The sequence below is a fragment of the Pelodiscus sinensis genome, chromosome 17 (genome assembly GCF_049634645.1).
Source record: "Pelodiscus sinensis isolate JC-2024 chromosome 17, ASM4963464v1, whole genome shotgun sequence".
Classification (NCBI taxonomy): Eukaryota; Metazoa; Chordata; order Testudines; family Trionychidae; genus Pelodiscus; species Pelodiscus sinensis.
In genome coordinates this window covers 33,474,209-33,480,765 of record NC_134727.1, presented here as the reverse complement: position 1 = coordinate 33,480,765, position 6,557 = coordinate 33,474,209, and the positions used below count along the sequence as shown (strand labels likewise).

Sequence of the window (6,557 nt, the reverse complement as noted above, 5' to 3'; positions counted from 1 at the left end):
AAATTTCTCCGTTACAGTTCAAATTTAGCCTCTGATGTCAGCCCCCTACTGTCTTTCAAAAGACTATTTAAGCTGCTTGGCTTTGTGGTACACAAGCACGAGCGTTAGCTTTGACAACACAAGAAGACCTGACCAAAAGAGGAAGGAAGGTCTTGCAGAAAGATGCTGTTCAAGCTCATAGTCGCACTTGCTGTCATTGCTCTAACTTCTTCACACGGTAGGTTCCTTTGAGTTTTTACATTCTATTTTCACAGCTGCAGAGTAGATATTGTAACGGCACAGAGAGCAGGTCCTAAGAGTGCCTGAAACTTGAGGTAATCATTGTAAATTCTTCCATTTATAAGTTGAATTGATGTGTTTACCAAACGAACTTCATGTACTTGATTTTTTTTAACTGATGGAGCTTTTTTATTATTATTTTCGTATTTACAGAACTAACCATGAATGGTGGGAGATGCTTATGCCTTCAAACTACAGACAGGATTGCGTTTACTCCTGCCCAGTTGAAGACGATAGAAATTCTCCCTCCATCTGCCTCATGTGAAAATGTGGAAATAATGTGAGTTTCAAATCCAGTATCATAAAAAAATCAATGTAAAGGGAGAATTTCCACCCACTTGTCTCATCGGATTAATTTTCCCCCTCCAGAGTAAACTTGAGAAGTGGCAAACAAATATGCTTGGATCCCAATGCAAACCAGATAAGAAATATTTTCCAGCAGATCATCAGGTAAGAACAACTCCGTTTTTTTCATCGTTGGCATCAAACCTTCCCTAGTTGGGGGCCAAAAATTCACAGAAATAGCAGGACCAGAGAGCATCAGGGACTTATCAGAATCAGGGACTTATCAGAATCAGGGACTTTCATGCTGCAGGGAGTGAGTCTCCTGCCGTTGTGTTAAAAGAATGAATCGACCTCTAGCACCTGAGAGCTGGTATTAAACAGGAAGCCTAACCCGATCTACTTGTGCTCTTAAGTCCTTCTCTGGTGTTTATACTTCAAGAGCTGGGAGTGTTGATTTCACTGCACTGGCTTAATTCTAATTTGGATCATTAGAGCAGCCAACTTAAAACATCAAGCTGAAATTGAACAGGTAGTTTATTTTACTACACTTCCTCTCTTAAGCCTACCCAGTGGTGTAGCAGGTCTGTATGGGCACCCCTTTCAGTGGAGCGACCTTTCTTCATTTGGCAAAAAAATCCCTGTGGGTAAAAAAAATGCAGAAATCAAATGGCCCTACAAGTAGGAGACACGATGAGGGGTTTTGCCTAAGGACTGTGGAATTTTCTCAGTAAAAGGAGTGTTACGTCAATACGGCTTAATGCAGATTCTCACCTTTGGATGGTCCTGGAGCATCCCAAGATTCTGTCATGTTGCTGCGTGAATGGCAGTAGACAGGGCCAGAGACAATTAAAGAAAGTCCCTGCTACTTTCTAAGACTCTGGCCCATTTAGGATACATCCTCATTGAGTCTCTCTCTCAGTATCAGGAAAAGGCCAGGCATAGATTTTCAGTTTACCTCTTGGGTTTTTGCACAGCAAGGACTGTGATCATTCTGGATGCAAGACAAGACTACTCAGTGTTACTCTTTTCTTTACAGGAAGAAGGGAAAGAAAAATGGTAAACCCAGAATCTGAATATTTTTCAGGAAAATTATCTGATTCGTGAAGAGGGAGCCTCAGAACTTTACCTGATTTAGCCTTCTTATGACTCACAAAATGTGTCATTTTTAAGTCGCTGGCTATCAAAGTATTTATCTTTTTCTTTTTAAGTGAAATATCGCGAGCGGCAAGTGATCATTTGACATTCAAGAAGCCGTATTCATGAGAGACTAGATTGTATTTTTCTTAATTTCTGTAATATACTGTACATTATATTTTATACAATAAACATCAAAACAACTTTCTGTCCATTTTCAATTGTTTTAGGGAGTGGTAAAAATAAAATAGAATAGCTGCATTCTGTGGATGAGATAAGCAAGGAATTAAATAAACCACGCTGGAACTTTCAAAAATATTCTTATCGTATGGGAGGGAGGGGGGAAGAGAAGCCTTTTTCTGGAATAAGTCATTCCAAATGCAATAGAGGCCCCTGCATCTTCATTTGCCTTGCTGCTTCTGAGTCAAACAAGGCGACTGAGTATTCCGCTAGAAAGTAATTAGCGACAATTAAGAGGATTGGGTGAGATGCAGGTGACTAACGGTAGCACTTTGCCTCCACTGGAAGAGGATTAATCCTAGAGGGTTAGTCTGTGTCTAGACACACCACCCCATCTCTTCCCTCGCCATCTTCGCTGCCTACTCTCCCCCATCTGCACAGAGCTCAACACATACTCAGCCTAAGACCCATTGTGCAAGCCACATCGCTGCAAAGGGAATGCAAAGCAGCTGCATGTGCCCACTGCCAGCTGGGGAGTAGTGGCCAGCAGAGAAGGGCCTCCCTACCAGGGCGAGAGCGATTGGCACAGTGTGTGCGGAGGGACACATGGGGAGTGGGCTGGACATCTGGCCGGGGGCACTGCATTCAGCTTATTATAAAGGGTCTGTGCTGAGTGCAAATTAAGGAAGTCCCAGGACTGGGAGGCACCAGCCCAGCCCCCAAGTCTGTGCACAAATACAGGGGGACGTGCAATTATCTTTTTCCCCTAAAGGTGGGACCACGTCTCTGTCCTAATGCCAAGCGGTCTGGCATGGAAGCCGCCCTTTGCAACTGTTGTGAGTGCCAGAATTTCAGTGTCCAGCTGGCTGGCGTTGACTCCACCTGCTCTGATTTACAACTGCGGAGCTGGCCTAGCCATGAAAACAGCGGTTCCCAAACTTTTCCGGGTCATGCCCTCCCTTGTCCCTGTCTGCCCCTTCCCCCAGAGCTGGGGCCATGGCTCCAGAGGAGGGGAGGAACGCAGACAGGAATAAAGGAGTCCAGGTTGGGATCAGATCTGGGGCCTGGATTGGAGCGATGGCTGGATTGTGGTTGGTGGGTGAGGCTGTGGGCAGGGCTGGGCGCAGGGCCGGGGGCAGGCCTGCAGCTCGGGGCAGGGCAGGAGCATAACTGGAAGCAGACCGCTGGTGGGTGTCCCTCCCTGGGGGCTGGCATGGACCCCTCTGCACCTCCAGAATGTTCCTCTTCACCCCGTAAGGGAGCAACCCCCACGGCTGGTGACTTTTGCATTGAAACAAAATTAAGCAGCAGACTTAAAGACTGGCATGATCAAAGTGACTCTGCCAGTGCCTGACGTGGGTCTTCGTCATTCTCCCACTGCAGTGACATTTCGATCTCATTCATCGCGCCATCGTGTATTCTGGCCATTCAGCACTTGCTAACGGAGAGCTACACGATTTAAGGGTTCACCAGCCCTGAATTCTTCTCAAGTCCCTGTGAATATGTTTAGGGGAAGCTCTTCCCACTTCACTCCCTAGACATAAGTCTCTAGACAATACTTGGTGTGTGCATAACGCTCTGTACTTATTTTTCTTGTATTATGGGCACCATCTAGTGGTAGGACTGCATTGGTGCTGGTTGCAGTTCACGGGCTCCCAGCTCTCTCATTCCGCGTCTGAAACGTATGCGCCAACCTGGTGTGTCTTTTTTTAGGCAGCAACTAAACTCATAACTTTTTCAGCAACTTGTTAACCATTTCACAGCCAACACGTTAAATGATACACCCAGCGGGAATAGCACAGATCAGGTGAAATAGATTATTTTGGTGAAAACATTTGGTTCAGACAGTTATCTAAAAGCAGAAAACAGGACGGGGGGAACCCCTGAAAAGTGGTCGAGGCTCTTTCTATATGAAACCACAGGTGTGCCTGCCACGGCTGTAGGTACAGCCGCACTAACGTTAATCTAGCACAGCTAAAAACAGCAATGAAGTCATGACACAAAAACAACAATGAGGAGTCCTGGGGCACCTTAAAGACTAACCAATTTATTCGGGCGTGAACCTGCGGGCTGGATGCATGAAGTGGAAACTTAACTTTAGATAAGCAGGTTCACATAGATGTGTTATATTACTGTGTGCAGGACAGACCAGGGCTAAGGAATCAGTGAATGAAGTAGGGATGTAAGTGAATAGTCGAGTTGAGTACTCAGCTACTCTGGATAAGAGTAGAGGGGAAACAGGAGGTGCTGGGGGCAGCTGGCTTAAAAGCTGGTTCCCACCAGCACTGTCTTCATGGTGAAACCTGCCTCCTCTGTACTGCTGCCTCTATCAGAGACAGCAATGGAGGGGCGGGTAGGGAGGCTGCCATGAAACAGCCCCTGCCTATGGCAGGCAGAGGCTGCTCCAGCAGCAGCCCCTGTCCGCGGGGGGTCCCAGCTCCCTGCTGGGACCTCTGTGGACAGGGCTCCTGGACCCGGCCTGAGCTGGGACCAAGCATGCCCGGCTCAGTGCCAGCTCGCGCCAGTCCACGACAGCTTTGGCTCTGCAGTTGAAATGGAGTAAGAGCCAGGCTGCCTGTGCACCCAGGTCCTACTACACTTACACTGCAGGGCCGCAGCGGCGGTAGCTCCTAGACAGGCGCGAGCCAGGACAAAGCGCCTTCCCTTATCGACTCATCGTGTAGTCGATACAAATTGTAACAACAACACGATGAGTCAATTACCTGCCTCTTAACATCCTTAGAATGAAGTGATGGCTACACAGAGCAAGCTGCCTGCTGGAACCTTTGGTAAATCATATGTACTCATACCGCCAAACAGGGGCAATGTGTGAGGAGCGTCAGGGGCCCCCCCAAATACCATGGGGCGGATGGTCCCGGCCAGCAGACAGCAGGGAGACTGGTGCCTGCTGGAGATGTCCTCCCCTTCCCCACACTCACCAGCACTGGGCTGCTCTGTGGGAGGAGGTGGAACCGTCACTGCACTGCCTGGCAGGAAGCAGAGTAATGCAGAACAGGACCACCTTGCTCTGCTTTCCCTGCCACTGCTGGGTGCGGTGTGTGTGGGGGGGGAAGGGGGGAGGCGGATTCTTGCTGCTGCTGCCAGCCCTGCTGGTTCCCTGGGCCACCTCGGTTGGGGGAAGAGGTGGGGTGGAGCAAGGGCAGAGCAGGAGCAGAGAGAGGCAGGGCTTGGCCGGAAGGGGGCTGTCCTGGCCCTTCCCCAGGTAGGGGGGGGCATGTGGCTAGTGCCCACCCCCCACATTACCCCTGACCAGTTGCCTCTGCCTCTAACTGCTGTTTCTAGGGTCTATATGCACTGCGCTGTGATGATGTAGCTGTATTGGTCCCAAGATACTAGAGAGAAAAGGTCAGTGAAGTAAGAAGCTGTCCAGTAACGATTGTTCTTGGAGATGAGCACCCCTACGGGGGCTCCGCCTTGCCGGTAACTTCAGAACAGGGTTTGGGTGCAGCGTGTGGCCTGGGGGCTGCGAGAGGCGCTCCTGTCATAGAGGCAGCAGGTGAGGTCCCCTACTGCAAGGCAATGAAGGTAACAATACCAAGTGCATCTGGGCCATGTCGGGAGGACGAGGATAACGTATGTATGGCCTGTGCGTGTCTTCTGTATGACCCATGGGTGGGAGACACGATGCGTTGCACGTGCTGTGGAAGGCATCTCCCAGTAATCCTGGTTTGAGACCTGCCCTGGAACAGAAGCAAGGGCATTTGCAGTTCATCAGTATTGCAGAGAGATGGCTCTGTGGGGACCCCATTTGCAGAATGTTACTCTGAGGATGGCGGGGGTTGGATCTCACTCGTGCCATTCTGAGAAATGGTGACAGAGTGTCCGCCCTGGTGTTCTGGCAGCCCAGTAAGTAGGATGCAGTCAGGGTTATGTTGTTAGGGATACACCAGTTCCATAGTTTGAGCGCTTCAGTGAGCAAGGAGTGAGATCAGGCTTGTCTTTGCTCATAAAAGAATATACATGTCACATTGGTGAGACTGTCCATGGTGCGTAGGTGGGATTCTGAATAGTGTGGTGCCTCAGCCTATGAGGGATGGTGTCCACAGTGATAACAAGTGATGTAGGGTCTTGTTGAAAAGTGATGCCTGGAAGTAAGTTTTGGAGTTGTCTCCACCAGCGTCGGAAGGCAAGTACCTTTGATGGAAGCATGATCGGTCTGCACAGGTTGAGGTGGGCAGGTGTATATACTGTGGTGAGCCAGTCCTGGAGGCGGTGCATGTATAGTCCTGTGTAGGTCATTTCAAAGGCGGAACGCAGAAATGCTTATTGACTAGTCAAGTAGTCGATGGAAATTCCATCAACTATTCAACTAGTAAATTAATTGCTAGTTAACATCCTTAATTCGAAGTGGGTGATGCACCACTAGCTGCAGGAGGTGCTCATGAGAAGGCTCCCAGAAGAAGGATGGGGAGGATAGGAGAAGTAGAGAGGAATGAGATAATGTACTCTGGTTGTACAATCTCTGGTATCCACTGTTCTGTTGTTATATCGGCCCAGGCCTGATAGAAGGGTGTTAAGTAAGGGCCAAGTAGGCAGGTAGAGGATCTTGCTATTGCTGGTTCTGGAGAGAAGTCATTCAGACCCTCAGCCAAATCTTCAAGATTGGGGTTTGGATGTGGAGGACTGGGTTGCCCTGGATTGGGTGCATGGCACTTGGC

General features: G+C 49.0%; 1 long non-coding RNA gene across 1 annotated transcript; it reads left to right on the top strand.

The window, feature by feature from the left end:
• The first annotated feature begins 308 nt into the window (after positions 1–308).
• Positions 309–1,836, top strand: LOC112543888 (uncharacterized). The gene is made up of 3 exons (XR_012896262.1): positions 309–559; positions 649–729; positions 1,601–1,836. It is a non-coding gene; the product is annotated as an uncharacterized LOC112543888 (long non-coding RNA).
• Positions 1,837–6,557: the final 4,721 nt, after the last annotated feature.